General features: G+C 44.3%; 1 protein-coding gene and 1 long non-coding RNA gene across 3 annotated transcripts in view; one reads left to right on the forward strand and one right to left on the reverse strand.

Moving 5' to 3' along the window:
- LOC140421193 (uncharacterized) overlaps positions 1-20472 on the reverse strand; it is a 207483-nt gene extending 187011 nt beyond the window's left edge. The window contains exon 1 of the long non-coding RNA XR_011946690.1: positions 20335-20472. This is a non-coding gene — a long non-coding RNA (uncharacterized lncRNA). The remainder of the gene's footprint in view (positions 1-20334) is intronic.
- The window catches only part of LOC140421192 (short transient receptor potential channel 5-like), a 153802-nt gene continuing 147526 nt past the window's right edge, over positions 20358-26633 (forward strand). For both annotated transcript variants that reach the window (XM_072505699.1, XM_072505700.1), the window contains exon 1: positions 20358-20946. The gene's annotated coding sequence lies outside the window, so the exon portion shown is untranslated. The remainder of the gene's footprint in view (positions 20947-26633) is intronic.

The following is a 26633-nucleotide window of genomic DNA, read 5'->3' on the forward strand; positions in this document are numbered from 1 at the left end:
AAACCTCTCTATCTCCTCATTTGTTTAATGTTCTGGCATCCACTGCACTCTGGAATAGTCAATTCCACAGATTCACGATCCTTTAAGTGAAGGACTTCCTCCTCATTTCTGTTTTAAATCTGCCACCCCTTAGCCTAAAACTATGGCCCCTTGTTCTAGAATTTCAAACAAGGGGAAACATCTGTTCTACGTCTACCCTGTCAATCCCCGTTATCATCTTATATGCCTCAATTAGATCTCCTCTAAGTTTCCTAAACTCCAGCGAGTATAGGCCTAAGCTGCCCAATTTCTCTTCATAAGACAGGTCCTTCATTCCTGAAATCAATCTAATTAATATTCTCTTAACCACCTCTCATGCATTTATGTCCTTTTCATCAGGGCCATTACATTAGCCTCAAGTAAGGGGACCAAAACTGTGCGCAATACTCCTGATGTGATCTTACCAATGCCCTATACACTTGCAATAGCACTCCCCAACTTTATACTCTATTCCATTAGCAATGAATCCCAAAATTCCATTTGCCTTCCTTGTTACCTGCTGCACCTGCATACTAATTTTTCACAATTCATGCACGAGGACACCCAGATCCCTCTGCACTGAATCATTTTGAAGGTTCTCTCCATTTAGATAATAAATTGCCTTTTATTCCTCTGATCAAAATGGATAACCTCACACTTATCCACGTTAAATTCCATCTGCCACATTTTGTCCCACTAACCTAACCTATCCATATCCATTTGTAAATGTCTTATTTCCTCATTGCTTTCCCATCTATTTTAGTGTCATCTGTAAATCTGGCTAAAGTTCATTCTATCCCTGCATCCAAGTCATGAATATAGATTGTAAACAGCTGGAGCCCAAGGACTGAACTGTGTGGCACACCAAGAGTTACAGCTTGCCACCCAGAAAAAGACCAATGTATCCCCCCACTCTCTGCTTTCTGTTGGTTAGTCAATCCACTATCCAAGTTCATAAATTATCCCCAGCCCTGTGGGATCTTCTTTGTGTATTAACCTTTTGTGTGGCATCTTTTCAAATGCCTTCTGGAAGTCCAAACGCGCCACATCTGCAGGATTCCCATTATTCACTTTGCTTGTTGCATCTTCAAAGAACTCTAGCAAATTAGTCAAACATGAGTTGCCCTTCCTAAAACCATCTGACTCTGACGGATTGCGTTTTGGCTTTCCAAATGTCCCATTGCTACTTCCTTAATAATGGATTCCAGCAATTTCCCAGCGACAGACGTCAAACTAACTGGTCTATTGCCGCCTACTTTCTGCTTCCTCCCTTTTTGATCAGGGCATTACATTAGCCTTTCTCCAAACCACTGGAACCCTTCCAGAATCCAGAGAATTTTTGAAAATTATGACCAGCACTTCCACTCTAACTGCCACTTACTTTAAGGCTCTAGGATGTAGTTCATCATACTCTGGGGACTTATCTGTTTTCAATCCCAATATTTTGCTCAGCACTTTTTCCCTAGTGATGCTGATTGTTTTAACTACCTCCTTTCCAACAACCTCTGCATTACCTCTTACCATTGGGATGGTTTTTGTGTCCTCCACCGTGAAAACCGAGGCCAAATATTGATTTAGCGTCTCTGCCATTTCTGTGTTCCCCACAAGAAACTCCCTGTCTCATCCTCCGAGGGACTAACATTCACTTTAGCAACTCTCTTCCTTTTTACATACTTACAGAATTTTTTGCGATCCATTTTTATATTTTGCGTTAGGTTTCTTTCATAACTTACCTTTGCTCTTTTTATTACTTTCTTGCTAACCCTTTGTTGGTCTTTAAAATTTTCCCAATCTTCCAGAATGCCACTTTGCAACATGATATGTATTAGTTTTTTCCTTTATGATATCTTTAACCTCCTTGCTTAACCATCGATGCATTTTCCCCCTCTTACAATCTTTCTTCTTCTCTGGGGTATATTTTAGTTGGGCGAAATTGAATATCTCCTTAAATGTCTGCCACTGTTCATCAAATGTCCTACATTTTTGTATTTCCATCCAGTCTAATAGGGCCAAATCTCTCCTCATTCCAATTAATTACCTTTGTTTAGCAAAGGAACACTAGTGTGGAACTCATGTTTATTACCCTCAAACTGAATTTGAAATTCAAGCATACAATGATCACTCTTCCCTAGAGGATCCTTTACTACAAGGTAATGAATTAATCCCATCTCATTACACAATACTAAATCTAAAATAGCCTGTTCCCTGGTTGATTCAACATATTGTTCCAAGAATTAATCTCTAATACACTCTATGAACTCGCCCTCAAGACTATCCTTGCCAATTTGATTAATCCAATCTATATGCATATTAAAATTACCTATGATTATTGTCGTACCTTTCTTACAAACCCCCAGTATTTCCTGGGTTATACTGTGTCCGACTGTGGAACTACTATTAGGGGCCCCATAGATTACTCCCACCAGAAACTTCTTTACCTTGCTATTTCTTATTTCTAACCAGACTGATCCCACATCTTTATCTCCAATGCCAATATAATTTCTCACTCTTGCATTGATCCTTTCTTTTACTAATAAAGCTTCACCACCTCCTTTTCCTTTTTATCTAACCTTCCAAAACATTGGATACCCTTGGATATTCAACTCCCGGACCTGGTTTCCTTATAACCACGCCGCAGTAATCGTCAACAAATCAAACCCCTTTGTTTCTGTTTCCACTGTTAATTCATTCATTCTATTCCAAATGATATTCACATTCAGATACAAAGCCTTTAGGTTTGTCCTATTATTAATTTCCCCTACTATTGTACGATTCCCTAGTGTAGTATCTTGTTCAGATGCTCTGCCCCTTCCTTTCGTTATCTGGTAACAATTAGACTCATCACTAATCTGTACTTCTACCTTTTCCTTACATTTTGACTTTTTAAATTTCTTTGCAATTGAACCCTTCCCCCGCTATTTAGTTTTAAGCCCTATCGACAGTCCTAGTTATTCGATTTTCCAGGGCACTAGTCCCAGAATGATTCAAGTGGAGCCTGTCCCAATGGAATAGCTTCCTCTTTCCCCAGTCCTGGTGCCAATGTCCCATCAACTCAAACCTATTTCTTCCTCATCAATCTTTGAGTCACACATTTAACTCTTTAATCTTATTGACCCTATGCCAATTAGCTCGTGGCTCAGGTAGCAATCCAGGGATTATTATCTTTGTAGCTCTGCTTTTAATTTAATGCCTAGCTGCTTGTATTCTCTCCACAGAACGTTTTTCCTCGTTCTACCTATAATGTTGGTACCTACATGGACCACGACAACTGGATCTTTCTCCTCCCACTCCAAGTTCCTCTGTAGCCCAGATGAGATATCCTTAACCCGCTAGGCATCACAGCCTTCTTGACTCTCAATCCTGCCTACAGAAAACTGTTTTTATTCCCCTAACTGTACTATCTCCAACTACAACAACATTTCTCTTTTCTCCCCCCACCTGAATGGCTCCCTGTACCATGGTGATATGGTCCATTTACTCACTCTCCCTACAGTCCCCTCTCTCGTCCACACAGAGAGCAAGAATCTCAACCCTGCTGGACAAGGGCAGGGGCTGAGGCACCTACAGTGCTACCTCTCCGATCCCACCACCTCTTCATAGTCACACTCTCCTGACCCTGACCAGTGACTGAATTTAAGGTAGTTAATCCAAGGGATGTAACTGCCTCCTGAAGCACAATGTCCAGATAACTCTCCCCTTTCCATGATGTGTCACAATGTCTGATGCTCAGACTCCAGCTCAGTGACTCAAGCAACCGACAGTTGCTACAGATGTGGTCAGTATGAACCACAACTGGGGTCACTCGGTCCCACATGCTGCAGCTACAATGACAATCCGTTGGGATGAGATGTGAGGAGGAAATCACTGCAGGGTCTCTGATATGCTCCGGCCTCAGGAGCCGACTTGCCATGTTTAATAGGATGGTGAGTATGGACGCCTCCAATTAGGCCTTTTTCCAGAAGTTGCACCAATAGGCATGTTGACGACATGGATGGACTTGAACTCCCGCATCTGTTCACCGGGAGCCAATTATAGATTAGCTCAGGTAAGGACAGCCAATTTATTTTCCAAAAGAACTCTAGTAAACCAGATGGGTTTCATTTTACAACAAGCTGGTAGATTTATGTTTACTGTCACCAACGTAGCATTCCAGATTTATTTAATAATTGAATTTGAGTTCCTTGGCTACCATGGTGAGATTTGAACTCAAGTTTAGTTTTTGGATTACTAATCCAGAAACATATGAAGAAGTCCGTATCCAAATGCAGCAAGATGTGGACAATATCCAGGCTTGGGCTGACAAGTGGCAAGTTACATTCACGCCCCACAAGTGCCAGGTAATCTCCTACAAGGGAGGATCTAACCATCGTCCCTTGACATTCAACGGCATTACCATCACTGAATCCCCCACAATCAACATCCTGGGGGTTACCAATGATCAGAAACTGAACTGGTCTAGCCACATTAATACTGTGGCTACCAGGGCAGATCAAAGGCTAGGAATCCTACAGTGAGTAACTCACCTCCTGATCCATCAAAGCCTGTCCATCATCAACAAGGCACACGTCAGGAGTGTAATGGAATACTCTCCACTTTCCTGGATGAGTGCAGCTTTAACAACACTCAAGAAGCTCAACACCATCCAGGACAAAGCAATCCGCTTGATTGCTACCCCTTCCAAAACCATTCAATCCCTCCACCACCGACAAACAGTGGCAACCATGTGTACCATCTACAAGCTGCACTGCAGTAACTTGCCAAGCTTCCTTAGGCAGCACCTTCCAAACCCATGACCAGTACCAGCTAGAAAGACAAGGGCAGCAGCTACCAGGGAACCCCACCACCTGGAAGTTCCCCTCCAAGTCACTCACCACCCCGACTTGGAAATATATTGCCATTCCCTCACTGTTGCTGGGTCAAAATCCTGGAACTCCCTTCCTAACAGCATTGTGGGTGTACCTGCACCTCATGGACTGCAGCAGTTCAAGAAGGCAGCTCACCAGCACCTTCTGAAGGGGGACTAGAGAAGGGCAATAAATGCTGGTCTAACCACCGGCGCCCACATCCCATAAATGAATTAGAAAACATAACTAATCTGCTGTCTCACTGTACTTTATTCTTATAAAATGACATATTATCCAATCTTCTGTGAGAAATGTTATGGAGATCTAGTGGCATTATAAATAATGTCAAATAGCGAAGGTGTGTGAAAGGAATGCATTTAATTTTTCAATTCTAATGTCATTTATAAACTGATAAAGTTTGTCCTTCTCAGTTTATGTCATCTGGTGACCTCGGATTGACTCAATGGCTGTCATATGTCATCTCACAATCATCCAGTACTGCTTTCAACTCCTGCCTGTGGTCTTATCTTCCAGATAGAATCTAAAGGATTTTAAAAGCCAATTTCAATATAAAGTGCCTACAATGTGATATTATACAAATGTACAGCATGTGAAGAGTTAATGTTATGTTAAGCCTAGCTACTAGAGGGAGCTAAGGGACAGTACTATATATTGCACTGGTCTTGGAATTCTAGGGGAGTGGATTAGAGCTGAAGAAGACAAGGTTAGAAGTGTATTGCAAAGCTAGTTAAGATATTATACTCATAGTTAGTAGTTAAAGGTAGTCTTAGTGAGTGTAGTTTAACTCATATATATATATATGTTTGCTGTTTGGAATAAGTGTTGAACTCTAATTTAGTAGTGTAAATAAAATTAGTTTAGTTCTTAAAAGGAGCTTCAAGTGTCTTTGTGATCACGACACCTTCCATCCTGGAAACCCCTAACAAAGATCACCACATGGTACCAGGAAGTGTGTTCCATAATAGTAAGCAATAAGAAAGGAAGAAAGAAAAAATCATCGCATCGCTACACATCTCAGAAAAAGAATCTATTCAGAAATCCCATGCGAGCAAAGTCGCTAAAAATAGTTCTATATTGTTAGTGCGAGAATGTGGCGCGAAAGTTCCCAACGTGGTTGATGCCGTGGAAGCTGTGGTGCAACTAGGAAAACAGCGCGTTACAAAAGAAGAGCAGTTTGCGCAAGCGCGCATGAAAAAAAGCGCGCTTCGGAAGACGGACATTTCGGACATGCGCAGTTGAAGAAAAAACACAATACGGATGTTGACTGTTCTGCGCATGTGCAGGACTAGGTCGCACGTGCGCACTTTGAAAAAGAACGCAAACCGGAAGTCGGCCGTTCTGCGCATGCACTTGTGAGATTTGAGTAAGACGTCACAAGCTTGATGACATGCTGACGCTGTGGCCATGCCCACTTAAAGCAACAATGCTTAGCATTTGGAAAAAGATGTTTAATATGTAACAAACTTAATCATTTTGCTGCACAATGCCAATTTAATACAGCAATACAGCAGAACAATTTTAAAAAGGTACGTGAACCAAACAAAAAGGTTTACAGCATACCAAAATAATGAGGATGAAGAAAACATTTTAAAGTCAGAAATTAATTCCACTATGCTTCCTTCACTGGATTCCTTTATTATTGAAGCCATAACTAAAGTTGATACTGCTGATAAACAAATTATGCAACTCTCTGATGTGAAAAAGGATTGGATTGAGACATTAATTGTAAATGGTCAAATGTGCAGTTCAATTGGACACAGGCGTACACACTAATCTGATAACGGAATCAGATTTGAGAAAAGTGGAAACCCTTCCAAAACTAAAAAAAATGACTTGTAGGTTAACTGACTACAATGGCAACGAGATGGCGACAAAAGGGTCCTGCTGCTTGATGGTGCAGAATGGTGATGTTTGGATTCCACTTGATTTTGGGATAGTGTATGCCATAAAATCATCACTCATTGGGGCAGAGGCATGCCTTAAATTAAATCTGGTGAAATTAACTAAGCAGGTCAAAGCATTTCAGCATGAAGATGGAGGCAAAGATACGTTATCCAGAGCCACGATGCACAAGGATGACAAAGCTGTTGATGTTGAACTAAGTGTCAAAGCACAAGCAAACTTCATTACAGAAATGCTACCTGTAACAGATGCTAAATCACAAATGGTGAAGGCAGAAACTCTACAAGATAAAACACTTCAGCAAGAGATACAATATCTACAGATTGGATGGCCTAAAGGGAAATCCGCAAACTTTCGCAACATCAAAGATGACCTGACAATCATAGTGGGCTTTCTGCTGAAAATTGTAATTCCATTATGTCTCAGACAAAATATTCTCAAACAAATCCATGAGGGACATCAAAGCATTGGGAAATGTCGACGGAGAGCACGGCAATTGGTGTATTGGCTGGGAGTCAACACAGATATAGACAATTATATTCAAAAGTATCAGGTATGCCAAATGCACCAACCGGCACCATGTACACACGCCTTGATTGAAAGTGACCTAATCACTCAACCTTCGGCAAAAGTCGCCATGGATCTATTTTATTTTCGAGCACGTGATTATTTAATTATCATTGACTATTACTTTAATTTTCCAGAGGTTATCACGTTATCCGACTCAACAATGCATTCAGTTGTCAGGGCAGCGAAAAATATATTTGCCAGCCATGGCATACCGATTACTGTTGTCACGGACAATGGACCATGTTTTAGCAACGTAGAATGGTTACAATTTGCTCACAAATACAACTTCACACATGTCATTTCTAGCCCACTATACCCACAGACAAATGGGAAAGCTGAAAAAGGGGTGGGAATTGTGAAGCAGCTTATCAAAAAAGCAATGGATCACAAAAGGGACTTTGCATCCGCACTGTTATCATACAGGGCTACAGTGTTGTCAACGGGTTTTTCACCAGCCCAACTATTGATGGGAAGGAGAATACGTATGACGTTGCCAACCCTAATTGTTTCAAATGAGGATAAACAAGTCGTGCATCAGAAAATGCGGCAACTAAACAAGAAGCAAAAGAAATATTACGACAAAAACTCCAAACCATTGCCTCCACTCAGAGAATGTGATATTGTATGCATTCACAATCCTGATGGTGGATGGATGGACATTGCAAAAGTACTCAATGAAATCACAGCAAGATCATACGTAATCAGAACAGAATCTGGAAAGATTTTTCAGAGAAATAGAAGAGCTCTATTGAAACTTAAACAACCTGTTACATTTACATAATCTGCTATGACGAGTCAAGAACTTATATTTCCGACCAATGCCTTTCCAAAAGCTTTATTGTCAAATGCACCAGACACTTCAAATGACAATGTTGTAGCATTAAGAAAGTCTAAAAAGCATAGGAAATCTTTGAATAAGTTGAATCTGTAAATATGTCAATCCAGCACTATTTCTATCATTGTTGACATGCTGTATGATAATTTCAATCAGAAAATGTATAGACATTCAACCTTGTAAGTAAAAAAAAGAACATTTTTTTCCAAAGAAAGGGGGATGTGGCATTATATAAATGTACAGCATGTGAAGACTTAATGTTATGTTAAGCCTAGCCTCTAGAGGGAGCTAAAGGACAGTACTATATATTGCACTGGCTCTTGGCCTTCTAGGGGAGAGTGGATTAGAACTGAAGAAGACAAGATTAGAAGTGTATTGCAGAGCTAGTTAAGATATTATAGTCACAGTTAGTAGATAAAGATAGTGTTGGTGAATGTAGTTTAATTCTTATATATATATATATATATGTTTACGATTTGGAATAAGTGTTGAACTCTCATTTAGTAGAGTAAATAAAATGAGTTTAGTTCTTAAAATGAGCTTCAAGTGTCTTTGAGACCACGACGCCTTCCGTCCTGGAAAACCCTCACAAAGATCACTGCACTTAACTCACTTCATCTTTGGGCCATCACCATGAATGCTTACATTTCTTCAGGATTTATTATATTAAAATAAATTTAAGCTCTTAAAATACAAGGCAAACAAGTGAGAAAAAGGCTGATTTGTCAATTTAGTTGGGCTCGCATTGTAGATGCATGTAAAGGTCTGCTTAGTTCATTTATGTCACATCCCAGCTGTGAAAGCAAGCTTAAATCCCCATTTCCTTCTTCCTGAAATCTTCCAGTGGACAATGAACATTTTGTACTTTGACGACTTAGGGATGATGCCACAAATATACTTATCACCTGCTATGTTGTTGCCTCGGCTATCCTCACAGTGTTGTTTTCTGTGTAGATAACATAAACGTAGCAATTGTGACGGCATTCAGCCTTCACCAGAACATGGACCTTCCCTTTCATTCTTTCTATACCCTCGTCCCTTTCCCCTGTTTAAAATCAATACATCTCCAACTTTTCTCTGCTCTGACAAATGACCATCAACCTGAAACTCTTATCTCTCTTTCTCTCTTCACAGAAGATTCCAGACCCGCTGAGTATTTCCTGCAATTTCTGTTTTTCGAACACAGATACGGTGGGGTAGGATGGATGGAAATAGAGGAAGGAGAAAGTCACTTCTACCAATAGAGATGGGCATTAAACTCAAAGACAGAAAGAAACATAGCCACAGATTGAAGGAAGTCAGGGATAATGGACAGAGAAAAGCCAGATAAAATGGGTGCAAAGACAGGCAAAAAAGAGACTAATGGCAACCAGTTAGGGATGGGACGAGGAGGAGGAAAGAAGATGAAGAGGAATTTTAACGAGATGTGTGGGGGAAGAATTAATGAAATAACTCATTTTAATTAACAAAGTGTAACAAATAGATGGAAATGGAGAGAGAGGGTGAGAGAGAGAGAGTGAACAAGGTTAAATGGGATCTGTGGAAGCTCCATTATCCATTATAATGGATGACTGAATTTGACAAGCAACTGAATTTGATAGATGACCAGAGACCCCAAACTTGGATGAAGTAATACTCATGACATACCTTAGTAAAGACTAGTAAAATACAAAGATCATAAACTCAACATAGTATTTGCTGGATTAAGGGATTGATTTATGACAGGAAGGAGAAATTGTCATTAGTCACTCTTCATTTAAGCGATATCTTGTACAAAGAAATTGACAGATAAGTAGGAAAGCAAATAATTGGAACCTGGATGGCACAGGTTCTACTGCAGTCAAACTGTAGTAGTTTCCAACGTAGAGTCATGCCTGTTCAATAGCATGATACAGCTGCTCAGTTGGCTGGCCAGCTGGTTTGAGCTGCAGAGCAAGGCCAGCAGCGCGGGTTCAATTCCCCCAACGGCTGAGGTTATTCAAGCTTGCTCTTGCCTGAGGTAAGGTGATCCTCAGGCTACATCACCACAAATGAGCTCTCCCCCTCAAAGGGGAGAGCAGCCTATGGTCATCTGGGACTATGGCGACTTTACATTACATTACATAGTCAAAAGCACCTACTTATTAACAGATCCATTGTCATTTGATTTCAGACGGTTTTCAACAATTGTCTTTAGTTTCTTTCAAAATACAATTTACATCTTGTCATCTTATATGACAGTAACAGTCCGTCAATGGCTCTTGATATTATCTATTGGATTCAAGCTAAATTAGTTACAATAATAGAGCCACTCACGCATGGTGACAATCAAAGCAAGACTTGCCAAGTACCATGCACGGGAGTGACAACTGAACAATTTTGATTCAAAAATGTGATTTATTTTGATGGCCATCACTCTTAGGCTGGCTTGCAATCTCTGTGACGCTTATTGATCATGAATGTCACTCACTCCTAGTATGTCTTGATAGAGGTAGCTCTGAATCATGAGCGTAGCTATCGGAATACAATCAAAATTAAAGACTTTATCGTAAATAAATATTCTTTGGTCCGTGTAACCATTATCTTGACCTACTTCTAGTTGACATCAATGTTGTGAAAGCAGCATTAAGATCCCGGACTAAGGGGGGGGGGCGGACAATCAGCCAATATACCAACTAGGATTTTGGTCTGTTGACACTGAAACAATGAGTCAGCTAATTGGATCTTGGAAATTTATGCAGAAGACACCAGGAGAATTACTTTGAATTATGGAAATTCAGATCTACTTTTTAATAAGTTCTAACTAAGCTGTCTGCTAAATCTGTAGGAACCGGGGGCAGCACGGTGGTGCAGTGGTGCCCTGCTGCCTCACGGCGCCGAGGTCCCAGGTTCGATTCAAGCTCAGAGTCACTGTCCGTGTGGAGTTTGCACATTCTCCCCATGTTTGCGTTGGTTTCGCCCCCACAACCCAAAGATGTGCAGGCTAGGTGGATTGGCCACGCTAAATTGCCCCTTAGTTGGAAAAAATTAATTGGGTACTCTAAATTTATTTTTTAAAAGTCTGTAGGAACCTTGTTCAACAGAATATAAATGCTGCCATGGGGCAATTGACAAAAAAGAAATATCATTGGGAATGCTCTTAGAGAATCATTATAGTAAGAAGCTTTCAGCCAAGCACCATCCTTACAATAATCAGGAACAACCTACTCCAAAAAGCTGCCTTGCTGGCGGCCAGGGATAGCTTGCAGTGCAACATTAATTGTATCAATTTTCCGCGCTTTGACTTTTTTATTCAGAGTATTATAGAAAAATAGATGAGGTCCTCTCGCTGAATTTGAAAATAAATTATAGTAATATCCACATACATTAGATGTGTGTATCTTATAAAGAAAGTTAAATTGGTAAAGAAATGACAAAGGACTACAAGTTGCCAATGTGGGACCTTTCAATCTTCCATCTGCATCCACATGGAATGAGCTTTAATCTAGCTGTCCCAGGTAATGTTTCAGAGCAAAACCTGTAAATGTCCTATGTGAGAATTATGTAGGCTGCAATGACCCTAAAAACCTTTTGAAAACAAATGACCAAAGTATTCAAGATAACACATTCAAATGTGGGGTATATTTGGTGGAGCAGATACTTTGTAGTGCAATTGATGCTCATGTTGAGTAGGACCTGATTGCAAGCCTCTAAGTGCTCAAGCCTTGTCCTTTGCGGTGTCACAGCAATTTGAGATCAAGACTGTTTACCAATTTATTTTGCTCAACATCATCAAATCAATTTGATTGGTTCATTAAAACAAATGTATTAGTTCCTTGTTCCCCTTGATTTTAATGCAACAGAAATGAAACATCAATATTGAGGTTTTTGCTAATATCTAAGTGTTCTGTGTGACTATGCTGGCAGACTTCAGCTAGAGTATTCCTTGACCAGCGGTTGGAACTGGTGGCCTTGGATCTTCCTTCTGTTTCCTTCTGTTTTTCTGGCTCCCTTTGACTGGCAATCAGCATTTCCTTTCAATTATATAGCTGAGATAATTAACTTGGTTGATGAGTAATTTCAGCTGTAAAACCGCATTGATTGTTTCAAGGTTTAAACATTTTCTCTCATGCCATTTTGCAGCACCCAACCTTGTGGTGGCAGAGCATTCAATACCTATCGAATGGCTTCCTTCTGCACTGTACGTTCTATGTTCTATTGGTCTATATTTACTAAATATTTAAACTAGTTTCACATACATGCAACTTCAAAATTAAAACCATTTCTGATCTCCAAACTCTGAATGCTGTTGCAAAGTGGTACCAATGTGTACAATCTTTAGGGGATGTTGGTCTTTTTCTTTTGTGGTCTTCATCACAATCTTTCCCTCCCTCCCTTTATCTCCTGCTCCCCCCCAAAAAAAAAACCCCCCAGCTCTAAAGACTCTAAGTGAAATCAGATCAGGCAATCTCAATTATATTCTGAGTATACATTAGTCCTCAGCATTAATTGTCCTGAAATTGACAATCTCATTTGGATAGTACCTGAGGATTGCTGATGTGAGAAATGGATATTTCCCAGTATAAGTTCCTGTCCTGAGACTGAAGATTATTTGGTGTGACACACTCAGCATTAAATATTGTGCCTCTGCCCTGTGCATGTTCATGTATTAATAGGAATAATTTCTTACATCTAATACAGGTTCATTTACTTTTTAAATTGTCACTAGAATTATGCAATGCAAGAGGACATAAGGGAGGCATTTGAGAAAATGTAATTCAGGAGATGTGACTGGGTTTAGGATGCCTATGAAGTTACTTAAATGCTCCCTGGGTACACTTCTAATTGTGATAATATGTTTCAGCTTTCATCTGTGCACTATTAATGAAGTTTAGACTGTTAAAAAAAGCATTTGATAACAGGGGCGAGATTCTCCGACCACCCGCCGGGTCGGAAGGAAGGTCGCCAGAGTGGAGGAAGTGTGACCCCGCTGAGTTGCGGTTCCCCGTGACACGCCCCCCCTAGCACCATACCCACATCACTCTCAGCCCCACCCACACCTCCACCTTCACCCTCACCCCTACCCTCAACCCCGCTACCTGCACCCCCCCCCCCCCCGCCCCCCGGCCCGCTTATCTTGTGTCTTGCTGGTGATGGGGCGGGTCCATCTGGTGTCCCCCACCCCCCAGCCAGTGTCACATCCAGAGGCCCCCCCCCTGTGTGCTGAGCAGTGATGAGGAGAACAACACAGACGAGAGCCATATTCCTGAAACCCAAAACACCCCGGAGCCCGAGTCCGGGGATGACACTGACTTCCCGTCACAGCTGTCTCCAACAATCTCCACCATCCCAGAGACATTCAGCTCGGTTGGACACTTCAGTGAAGAGGCTCCTGGGACACCATCTGGTGCACACCACACTGCTGATCCGGTGCAGCAGGTGGGGTCGGACGGTCGGGCCGACCCCAGGAACTAGCTGGTGGCCAGACAGGATTCGGGCTTCTGGACCGGACAGTCCTATCGATTGTGCAGCTGTAATCACATCAGGGGTTGTTGGCAATCATCCAGTACCAGTTGCAGTTGGAGGACTCCATCCACGTTTAGGAGCAGGAAGTGGTGCTGGACAAGGCTTACACCCAAGCCAACATCACCTGGGTGGCATCCGTGGTGGAGACATTTGGGGTGAGGGTTTTGGCTATGGATCAGCCTGAGGCATTCTGTGTCGGCGCTGGCCGAGGCCCAGCACAGGGTTGGTGCCTCACAGGCAGCCAAGTGAAAACTACCTGCAAATTGCAGCGGCACATCTGAGCGTGACCCAGACACAGCAAGTCATTACTGCGAACATCGGTGGCATTGCCCAGGCACTGGCCAATGTGGCACAGACACAGAGGGAGGTGACCCAGTCCCAGAGGGAGATGGCGCAGTCACTGGCTGATGTGACCCAGACCCAGACAGGGATGGTCCACTCCCTGTGCTCCATGGCTGAGAGCATGCAGACACTGGTCGAGGCCAGAGCCGTCCTCCAGGATTGGCAGAGCCAGGTGGCGGAGGGGGGGCAGGCTCAGGGGATAGCTCCGCTAGCACCCCCGTCCCATGAAGTAGCTGGGGGAGTCACCAGGCATCCTGAGGGAGGAGGAGGTGAAGGGGCCCATGCAGTTGACTCCCGCAGGGGAGGTGCCAGAACACCTCAGCACCTCGGACTTCCCCCCCTCCTGTCCCTGGCGCATCTGGTGGGCACCGGGCAGAACAATGTGGCACCACGCCACTGGAATAGCTGAGCAGCAGCCAGGCCCATCCAGGCTCAGAGACCCCAGAAGACGGCCGCCAACGGAGATCCAGGTCCCAGGGCGGGAATCACAGCGGGCCGCCTCCAATCCTGATGTACCCTATTTGTAGCATTGGGGCTAGAAAGTTAGATGCCAGTTAAGTCAGCATGGGTGCAGTGCCCAGTTTAGCTATCGTGGCAAGGGTACGTACCTATAAATATTTGTGCACATTAAACACCTGTTAACACGGTTACAACCTCCCTCTGTGCTCTGTCAGATGGGTGTGAGGAATGGGCTGGTATGGACTGTCCAAAGAGAGGGTGCGGGGGTTGGGGGAAGGGGGGTGGGCGGACGTTTTAAATGGCAATGGTTCCCCCCCACCCCCCAACCGTCCCCACCGCGGTCACCCCAGGGATCCGATGGCACCGTGTGATGGAGTGGCCAGCTCATATGCAGGGATCACCCTGGTGGACGGTGGGAAGTGCTACCATGGGCAGGGGTCAGACGTTGTCAAACGATGCGGAGCACCAGAGCTCATCACAGAGCAGGTTGTCATCATCCTCCATCCCATGGACCAGACCTGGTGTTACTGCCAACCCAGGGCCTGCATCCTATAGTGTGGCAGGTATGTATCACTGCCACATGCAGGGGGAGGGTGGCCGTGGGAGGGGGTGTGGAGTGGATGTGGGATGCAGAGCCTGAGCCACTTGCCAGTCTTTCCCCCCCCCCCCAACTGGTGTTGGTAAACCTGGAGGCGATCAGAGCACCCGGTGTGCGTTGGCCCTGACGCACACGTCGTGCGGCCCCATGTCCAGCCCACACTTGCCCTCCCCCTGCATCCTTTTCATCGGACGAGGACTGGTGTTCATTCTCCTCCTCCAGCACATCGCCCCTTTGCTGCGTGAGTTTGTGGAGGACGCAGCAGGCCGCCTCGATGCAGGCAACCCTCTCAGCATCATACTGGAGGGCCCCTTCAGGAGGCTGAAGCATCGCTCGATCACTCCCCTGGTTGCTGCGTGGGTATCATTGTAGCAGGTATCGGCGTCAGCCTGTGGCCTCCGGATAGAGATCTGGAAGGACACTGTGGCATAAAGGTTCAGGGTGACCGTCACCTTGACAGCCACCGGGAGAGGTGCTCTCCCCATTCCCCGGTGGTGCCAGCTGCACCATAATCTGGCAGATATGTTGCACTGTCTCCCTGCTCAGCCGGGGTCTTTGGCAACATGCCCGGTCCTTCAGGGCCTCAAATGACAGGTGCTGCCGGGACACATGAAGCCTTTTGAGGCGCCTCCTTTGCACCTACTCCTCCTGCTCCTCCTCAGCCTGTTGGACAGCCGGCTCTCCTCCTCGAGCATATGGCGACTAGCAGGAAGGTCACCATTGGTGGTTGACTTCCAATATCCATTGTCTGCAGGGCATGAAAGGCCGACATGTTAGCATGCTGCATATCCCTGTGTCCAACGAGGTCCAACGAGCTGCATGGTGCCCCTGTTGGTACTATCTTGCCCCCCCCCCCGCATGCCGCCCCATCTCCGCACCCCTGGCCCATCGGTGCCCGGCACCATGGGGGCCTCTGGCCCTGGTGTCCATCTCTGCTGCCAGGGGTACCGTTGGCTGGCGCTGCCCATGCCGTGTGCTCTGCACCCCTGCCTGGCGGCCCCGTAGGGGCTACTGTGGGCATGGCCTTGGATGGGCCAATGATGTCCCGCCCATGGGTGGCAGCAGGTTGGATGTGGTAGCTATGGCGGAGGCTGAGGTGCGGGGTGGTGGGGTTGGGGCACCCATATGGCCGGTATCTCAGAACAAGTGCCAAGGTGGGTGGTCAGTGGGGTGCGCAGCAAGGTGGTTGCCTTGCAGGCCGTGGCAATGGCGGTCCGTGACTGGACACCGCCCCAGTCCCATGGGGGGTCACGCCAGCTCCATAGTCCATCCTCCCCCCTGCTGGCCCTGGCAGGGCGCCCCCACCCCAGCCAACCCATCCAGTATACATCCCGGCAGCCAGCAGTCACGCCTCTCTGTGTCCTACCTCCTCTCTCTTCCTCATCAGCCGTGACGCCAGTTTCATGATTTTTAAAAGCACAAGTGAACCGCGACATTTCTAGGCCAAGAATCGCGGAGGACCCAGGGAATACTGCGTTGGGCCCGTTAATGATATGCAAACAGCGTTTACTGTACGTGCTTTCCAGAACGCATTAACATCACTGTCGAGGCGACAGAGAATTGCGGGTTGACGCCAAATCAGCATCCGCTACAATTTCTGCGTCAAAACGATTCTCCGCCCCATCGCGTTTCCCGATTTCGGCGTCAGCTGATGGAGAACCTTGACCGTTATTTTTTCCTATGTTTTCTCTCAGTTGCATCTCAGTATTATCTGAAAATGCAAACAGTGCACTGAGGTCCAGTTTCATGAGCGACTGCTCACCCTTTGTCTAAGTGGGTGTTCTTAATGCGTTGGTCTTGACAGTGAGTTTGGATAATCTATTCCAATGGGTAGCTGGGAGTTGGGGGAGAAATCAGTGTTGATATTCATACAAGCACACTTTCCTGAAGGAGACACTAATTAAGTATCATTTAGTGGGATCCTTTTTTAAAAACTTTTTATAAATTTAGAGTACCCAATTCATTTTTTCCAATTAAGGGGCAATTTAGCGTGGCCAATCCACCTATCCTGCACATGTTTGGGTTGTGGGGGCGAAACCCATGTGAACACGGGGAGAATGTGCAAACTCCACACGGACAGTGACCCAGAGCCGGGATCGAACCTGGGACCTCGGCGCCGCGAGGCAGCAGTGCTAACCACTGCACCACCGTGCTGCCCTTTTAGTGGGATCCTTGGTTAATTTCCCCCCTCACTAGTCAGACTGGTGAGGCCAATTGTCATACAGCAAGTGCCATGCTGGTGAAAATCTGCTCAGTGCAGACTGGGATTCAAACTGGGATCGACCCAATTGTGTGTGCCTCAGCATTGCTCTGGTCAGTGTACTTCAATCTAACAGATGGGAACTTTAAATCAATTCTTCGCAATTTTGATGCAGAGGGAAATGCATAAAGGAAATCTCTACCGCTTGACAAAAAGTATTCAAGAGTCTGGGGCACCGTATGAGGATGCTTGGAAATAAAAATGGCAACATAATTGTAAACAAAATAAATTACAAGTAAAACCTAAAACAGAACATAAGTGCACTTTCCTTTTGGCAAAGTAAATAATTACAAAACAGCATTAAATTGATATTCTCTTTTTCCCACAGAGACATAAGAACATACTAAACAGGAGTAGGAGTAAGCTATTTGATCCCTTGGAACTGAACCTCTGTCTCAACCCCATTTTCCCACTTGATCCCAAATTTGTTGATTCTCTGAGTACTGACGTCTGCCTTGAATATACTCAAAGACAGGACAACCAGGGCCCTCTGGGGTGGAGAATTCCAAAGATTCATCATAGCTCTCTTAATGATGAAATCCCTCCTCACCTCAATCCTAAATGACCAACAGTTTATCTTGAGACTCTGCCTTCCAGTTTTAAATGTTTTTTTTATTTTTTGATGGGGCATCGGCATCGCAGGCTGTGCCAGCATTTATTGCCCATCAATAATTTCCCTTGAGGGGGCTGTTAAGAGTCAACCACGTTGTTGTGGCTCTGGAGTCACTTATAGGCCAGACCAGGTAAGGATGGCAGATTTCCTTAGGTTTTTAAGACACTCAACAATGGTTTCATTGTCATCATTAGTCTTTTAGTTCCAGATTTCTATTGGATTAAAGTTTCACTATCTGATTTGAACCTACACGATTTGAACCTGAGACCCCTGGGTCTCTGGATTACTAGTCCAGTGACAATACCACTACACTACCGCCTCCCTGTTCTTTAAGAATTTCATACATTTCTATGAGATCACCTTTCCTTCTTCTAAACACCAAACAATATAGGCAAATTCTACTCAACCCCTACTTGAAGGAGAACTCGCTCAGGAATCAATCTGGCAAACCTTTGTCGTACCCTGCCTAAGGCAAGTCTATCCTTATGTCTGGAGAGCAAAACTGCACATGGTTATCCAGGTGTGGTTTGTGAAAACAAATTCAGTTTGAAATATTGAAATGTTTTTTAAAATGTTATCTTGATTGGTGGTTGAGGGATACTTACAATGAAAATGATCCTCTTAATCTTTGCTGACTACTTTTAAGACATAATTATTTTACATTCAAGAGCTGGTGAATTATGCCATTCATCAACACCACACAAGGATTGCTGATTTAGCTGAAATATTCAACACTGAAATTGGATTTTGATTCAGCAACGAGCAGAAGAGCCCAATTCTGGCACAAAAACATTTGTATTTGTCAGAAATGTGGACTAAACAACTGCTTCCTTGATTTACCCGAGTCCAATCCGTCCATCTGCCCTCTTGTAAACTCCCTCCAACTTACCTAATTTGCTATAGAAAAATTTTGCATACAGAGTCTCTGATGTCCTGCGATTGACATGAAAATTACCTCCAAAATACTCATGTATCTCCACTATTCAACTCTGGTCGCTATTCAGGTTGGGCTACAATTCTCCCCACATCCCCCCCCCCCCCCCCAATCAACCTACATTGGCTGCACAGTCTGTAGCTTTCATACTGAGAAGGTAAAGGGCGGCACGGTGGCACAGTGGTTAGTAACTGCTACCTCACAGCTCCAGGGTCCCGGGTTCAATTCCAGCCTTGGGTGACTGTCTGTGTGGAGTTCGCACCTTCTCTCCGTGTCTGCGTGGGTTTCCTCCGGGTTATCCGGTTTCCTGCCACAGTCCAAAGATGTGCAGGTTAGGTGGACTGGCCATGCTAAATTGCCCCTTAGTGTCCAGGTTAGATGGGGTTACGGGGATAGAGTGGAGGCGCGGGCTGAAGTAGGGTGCTCTTTCCAAGAGCCGGTGCAGATTCGATGGGCTGAATGGCCTCCTTCTGCACTGTAAATTCGATGATTCTACATGTCCAAATTGAAAATAATCCATTGGCAACAAATGCCTAATTTCTTTACATATCATTAATCATTTATTCTCTTTCTACTCCAGTTTTTACCTGCGTCCACATTATTTTACCCTCCTTGCCAGCACATGTATACAATGACGTTGAGAGAATAATGTGTGGGAATTGGTAAATTAGGAATTGTGTAACTAAATAAAAGAATGCACACTCGGCTCTTTGTTAGTGCCAACCTGGGCTCAGTGTAACATGTCTGCCTCTGATTCAGGAGGTCATGAGTTCAAGTTTCACTCACCAGGTTTGAGCCCAGAATCTAGATTGGCCCACCAGGGTACGGGACCACTGGAGTTTGCATCTCAAACCGAAGCTCCATTGATGTAAAGTGCCCTATGGCACTATTCAAAGGAGAGTTGTCCTGCCACCTCAGAAACAGAGCACCAGGCTATTTATTTCAGTACACACGCTGTCTGTTAGACCTCCTAGAGTGTAACAGTGACCTGACTTCAAAGGAGCGTCATTGGCTACAGAGCGAGTTTGAATGTTCTAAGGTGGAGACAGATACTATATCAATCCAAGTTCGATTCCTCTTTTGGAGATTGTGACGGTCATCCCAAATATTCCCAATTTCTGCCTGTGACCAGTACTAGTTGGGTCAAGAATTGGTCCAGATGTCTTGAGTGATTCAGGTTTAATCTCGTCTATTCTGAGCCGTGAAAGAAAGAGGGGTGGTGGGGGACCTCTAACAGATTCTACCATCCGAAACTGCTGTACAAGCTGGATCACAGCACCACGTGTACACCGGAGTCTGCAGCATTGTCACCCACTGCCCTAACACCGGGTACATTCATCTTTGAAGACAGAAGGATGGACCCAAAATAAATAGGGAGAAAGAAAGAGAGCAACTGAAGTGGCAGAAAGAAGAAAGGGAAGGGGGAATTTGAAGGGAAGAGGCTGGTAACTTACCTGTCACCGTTCCGGTGTGGTGAGCAGGCAGCCCCCGCTTGTGTTGCATGCACAGTGTGTGTGTCAGCCGGACTGGTGGAACGGGCTCTCAGCGAAAGGATGATTGACTGACAGCTCTCTCACGCCAATGCAGAACCGTACCGGCAGTTACTGCCCTATCCAAAATGCTCCTCAGCTGAAGATTTCTGCCGAGTAGGCGCAGTGTGCCGCTTATTGTTGGAAGGTTCTGGGAATGAAAGCCCAGCTCCTGGGCTTCGCTGTCTCGATGGAGAACAGGTCTCTCAGAGGGATCTGACAAAGGGAGAGGAAGTGACAACAGCGAGCACTTTTGCAAGGAAATCGAACCTGTCCGGATATAATAAGCCTTTGGACACGTTTTTTTTGTATAACAAAAGGCAGTGTCTTACGATGGATGTCAACGCTGGAAAAGTTAATTTTCACAACGGTCATGTGAAGATGTGAATTTTAAATGATTTGGGATCCTACGATCACCGACGTTTTCTATTTTATTGTCTTCCAGAATGATAACGTTAGTAACAATTGCTGCGTTGTAAACGAAAAGGTAACTGTGCCGATTTATGAGGTGGAAATCACGGGGAACCTAGCCTGCAGGTAAATATAAGTCTCTTAAACTATTCCAGTGCGTTTGCTTGCTTATCTTTTAAAAGCAAACAAAAAAAAATTGGGAGAAATGGTTAAAAAAAAACTGACAGCGTTTGAGGGTTTGAAATGATGGCATTGCGGTGCGAGGCAATGGGGTTATTTGTTTTTCCAACGTTCAATGGGATGGAATTGAAAAATGTAATTTCACGAAAGAAAATGGACCCAGTGGACACGGAATCCGACCCATCCACCCACCAGCAAGCAGCCTGTGGCTGACTGCCTTGGGCTGAAGGGGCTTGTGGAAGGTCTGCTCAGATGGACCTGTGTGCAGAGAGAGGCTGGAGTGGCAAACTGCAGGCAATCTTTGCTCCATTTGCCATTTACGAAGAACTATTTTAACAATCACGTTTTCTTCCCACCCCCCACCCCACACACACACACTCCCAGCATCATTCTACAAGTCAACTGAGTCAGAGGGGAAATAATCAACTCAGTAAGCTCTCGTTAAACTGATGCACTTTCGAAAAATCTGCTGGCTGTGGACTGATCCCAGGCTTGAATACAAACGGGGATGGATGAAGTATCTCACAGAGGTACCCAAAAGACAGGACAGGAGATTTGTGGGCGAATCTTAATTAATTTATGGACTCCGGCCGTGTCAATGTCCCATTGATTTCCAACCTGTTTATTTCAGGAGGGACTTTCCCAATAACCTCGCGGAAAGGAAACTCAAGCCTCTCGATTTAGGCTCTTGTAAAAACCGTTCGCCGGTTTTTGAGTGCTCGACCAGCTTGTGCTGTGTTTTGTGTTGTCTGCGTGGTGGGCAGAGCTATTGTCATTCTGCTTGCCTGCCACGATAAGGCAGACAGCCGGACGATCGTTTTAGCACCCAGCACACCAGTGATTTATGAACTTTTTTTAAAAAATGGGGTTGATTGGGTGCCCAGATGTCCCATCTTCACTCACTGAAGCAACCTCTGGGGCTGTGGCAATGCTTTCCCCTCTGCTAATTAAAAAAGGTGCAGCGTTGTAGCTTGCTGCTGAATTTCACATGAGGGCTGACGATTAAAACGCGGTGGTGGAAAACAACCTGGATATTTACTTCGCCTTTGGCCAAACAAACAACCTTCCTGCACATTATTTTCATCTATCCTTAGGCAATTGCACATGTAAACATGCACAGCTGTGTGTGTGTGTGTGTGTGTGGCCAGGGCTTCTGGTCCGAATGATGTTATGATCTACGTTGCTGCAATAATTGGCAAGGAACTCGAAGGCTGGCGATTGCGGGCTGACACTCGATTTAATTAGGAATTATTTGTTTTGGTGTTAAGCGTTGAATATTTAACCAGTGTTAGCAAACACGCACCCTGAGAATGTGGTGTCAGTGGAGCAGTGTCTCCTTCCTTGGGACTTGAATACAGACGATGCCCCCAAGGGATGGATGAAGTAACTCACAGGGGTACCCAAAAGACAGGACAGGAGACTTGTGGAGCTCGGTTATATTGAGCGAACCCATGATGTATTATATCGATAGTGAACCAAAGAGCGAACCCATGAACATTGGGGAGGTTCGTTTCACACTGAATGCAGTCACACCCTCAGGCCCGTTAACCTCAATATTTAAAAGCTGAACAATCAAGTATCATAAAACAAAATAGAAACTGCCCCCCCCCCCTGCGTGGAAGCAGCTCGATAGAATACGGACTTTAGAAGCGACAGTCTGGTCAACCTGGAATCCGCTCTCCTCGGCTAAGGGGAGAAATCCGTGCTGTGGATTCTATGATAACTCTATGAAATTGGGATGAATTTTAACAAGGGTTGCGGCTGTAACTTTAGCGGTAAAACTGTGGAAATCCCAGCGCTCCGGCCGTCCACAGGCGAACGTGAGAACTGGGACATCCACCACACACATCTGAGACTTGGGAAAACTATTTGATAAGAGCAGACTCCTTTATCAACTAAGTTCCGCGGGTATCATAATTTAAGGGAATTGAGTGAACTGGAGGGGTGGGACCTGGAGGGATTGGAGTTGCAGTGGGTGTCCTTCCTTGCCTCCAAACCCCTGGTTCGAATCCTATCCCAGACTCCATGAAGGTACCTCCCAACATGGTCAAACAAGTAAAACCTTGTTATACACCTAGAAGAGGCTGCCTGGTGTTGGGCACCCCACACCACAGCTACTGGCAACAATGTGGTATATAGGGTTGCCAACTGTGCATATATCTACCCCTTTATATATCACATGTCTTCCCCCGCCCTAGACATTGGTCGACCAACACGTCCATCCTTGTGACACATACTGCCTTCCTGGCCAATTGAAATGAAAATCGCTTATTGTCAAGAGTAGACTTCAATGAAGTTACTGTGAAAAGCCCATAGTCGCCACATTCCAGCGCCTGTTCGGGGAGGCTGGTACGGGAATTGAACCGTGCTGCTGGCCTGCCTTGGTCTGCTTTAAAAGCCAGTGATTTAGCCCAGTGAGCTAAACCAGCCCCTAAAATGAAATGAAATGAATATTGCTTATTGTCACAAGTAGGCTTCAAATGAAGTTACTGTGAAAAGCCCTAGTCGCCACATTCCAGCGCCTGTTCGGGGAGGCTGGTATGGGAATTGAACCGTGCTGCTGGCCTGCCTTGGTCTGCTTTCAAAGCCAGCGATTTAGCCCTGTGCTAAACCAGCCCAATTGGAAACCAACAATATTATTTACCCAATTGGACGATGCTTGATTTGTCAGCTAAACAACACCCCCTTTTCCCCCCACCCATTTTACATATTTTTCACATCTGTTCAAAGAAAATTACCAAACAATGTTTAATGCTCCGTTGATTTTCTCCATGGTTGCACACAGCAGCGTCTTAGAGATTGGTCTTCAATTCCTGGAGACTCCAGGCCAATGCTGGAGGGTTGGCAACCCTACTGGTGAGATGTTCCAGGGAAAACTAGCCCCCACAGAAATAGACATGTTGTCTACGTCAATAGACATGGGAAGCTTCTAGGTTTAAGAATCAATCAGCAGGGGTGTTGGAATGCAATGGCTGAGATACAATGCAGCGTGCACCAGGGGTCTTGACCTGGAATTACATTAGAAAATTAAATTCACCGATAAACATAAAGCTTGGGAGGAGAAAGAGGCAAGTGACATTGCAAAGGGAGCTCACCATGATGTGCACTTGGAATGATTAATGGTAAATGGAATAAAATATGGACAATTGAAATTGTGTTTTGGGAGTAATAAGTAAGAGGTATGCGTACTCTACAGGTGCAACACAACTTGATCAAGGAGATTTAGTGGAGTTGCCTCATCATTCAACATGTCTAAATGTTGAGTGTTGACAGTATATATGATTGCTGTCTTACATTGCTAAATCAATCCAGTTCACGTTGTCAGAAGCCTTTGCTGAAACTATACATTATTTTCAGACCAGACTTGGAGTACTGCTTACACCTTTGCTCATGCTACTGTAAAGAACCACGTGGGTCCCAGAGATAGCTTACCTGTGCGCCAGGAGGCTGATAATATTGGAGGGAAGAATTTTGAAGAGCAGATTTTAAGCTAGTTCTCTTCGTACTCACAAAGGGATATCTCTGGAAAGATGTTACAGCAGTGTTTAATATACTTAACAAAAGAGGAAGTCCCAAAGCATTATGATTTTTTGATAAGGTAGCACTGTAAGAAACTTTAGGTTCAGCCACGTAGGTAAGTTTAGGGCTGAGATCAGGGTGCATTTATGTATACTGAGAGTGATTCGCAACTGGACTACCAGGAAGGTTTGTGGTCCTCAGCGCAATTAATTAATTTAAGAAGTAACTGTAGGGTTGGATGGATGGGAATAGCCATTGTCATTGAGCTGGTCTTGTGAACTCAATAAGCTGTGAGTTGAAAAGTGTAAGAATAGCATTAAAGAAGACACCTTTCTTGCCGTCCCAGGTTATGATTCTTAACTGCAGAACTACCAAAGAAAGTAGGCACAGAAGATCATGCTGGAAAAGGGGAGGAAACAAAATATGATTGGCAGAGCCAGACACACACCATATAAGGCTACTTGGCAATACTGCTGAGAATCAAATACAATTTTGTCATTAGGCATTTCGAGAATTGATATGCCGCTGGACAGTTATCATCTAGCTAGACAAAACAAGGACAACACCGCAACTTAATTAGAATTCTCTCCGTGCCTATTGCCTGAAGTACTGGAAAGTTTCCAAGATTTCCCAGAAGAAAGAAAAAGGGGAAGGGGTCACATATTGAATATATTCAAGACTGGATTAAACAAATATTTGATCAACAAGGGAGTCCAGAGTTATGGGAGAGACAGGAAAGTGGAGTTAAGGCCACAATCAGATCAGTCATGACCTTGTTGAATGGTAGAACAAGCTCGATGGGCCGAACAGCCTATTTCTGCCCTTATTTCTTATGATCTTACAAGAGGCTGCCAGAAAAGTGAGTGAAAGTTGGGATCACAGAAATACAATGAATGGCAATTGAGAAGGTAAATAATGACAATTACCCAAAGCAATTAAAAAAAAATATTAGCCACTCAATTTATAAATTTGTTGTAAACTATATGTTCATCATAAACATATAATATTGAGAAATGTCAAACTGTTTGTATCTGAAAGGTGAAGAATGTAACTCTTTATCAGAGCACAAGATGGAAATAAAAATCAAAATGAAAAGAGAAATTTAACTTAATCTGTGCTGATATAGCAGGAAGCTGGGTGGGAGGAATTCAAATAGTAGACAGAAAAATTATGGACACTTGTTATCTGGTAATATTTCCATGGGGAATTGTCACAATCTGGTGCTGCGATTTCAGGGGAACGCTTGGAAAGAGAATATAAATAGATCTTTCACTGAAATTACTGCAGGGGATTGAAAGAAACACTGAAAATCTTGCCCCAAAATATCAGTAATGCACCACAGTTGAAGGGTTTGCAGGGTTTGTTTTTATATCTCAAATGATTTCCTTCCAACACTTTGGATTTCTGTTTCTAGTAATAGGTGGTTTCCATTGATAGGGCATAGCCTTAGGCTGAAATTTACAACCTTTTCGATGTCATATAGTGGACAGAGAATGCAGAGGGGTGGCACTGCCACCTCACGGCGCCAGGGGTCTGGGTTCAATTCCAGCATTGGGTCACAATCTATGTAGGTTTTGTATGTTTGCCTGATGTCTGCGTGGGTTTCCTCCCGGTGACCCAATTTCCTCCCACAGTCCAAAGATGTGCAGGTTAGATGGATTAGCCATGCTAAAATAGTCCCTTAGTGTCATGGGGTTATTGGGTCACGGGCTAGAATTAAGGCATGGGCCGAGGTAAAATGCTCTTTCAGAGGGTTGGTGCAAACCCGATGGGCAGAATGGCATCTTTCAGCATTGTAGTGATTCTATGAATTATTCTTTTATCAACAGATTAATTTTTAGAATTCTACGTGTCTTATGAACCATGCAATCCTGTACCCAAAGGCAAAAAATAACACCCTATCGGGCTTTATAATTCAGGCTAAATCTATGATTACTTTAGTTCCCCCGTACCCACGTAGGTCGATGTACAGCAAGGCTCCGCCACCGGCCCTGGACCACTTCACACTCTCTTTCACTACAGCCCAGGTGGTGTCCTACTCTTGTAGCTCCTCCTTAATTGTACTTTGCCTGGTCTTCTTTCAGAAATATGAGGGAGATTTTCCAGTTATATTG

The sequence above is a fragment of the Scyliorhinus torazame genome, chromosome 5 (assembly GCF_047496885.1).
Source record: "Scyliorhinus torazame isolate Kashiwa2021f chromosome 5, sScyTor2.1, whole genome shotgun sequence".
In the NCBI taxonomy this organism is placed as follows: Eukaryota; Metazoa; Chordata; class Chondrichthyes; order Carcharhiniformes; family Scyliorhinidae; genus Scyliorhinus; species Scyliorhinus torazame.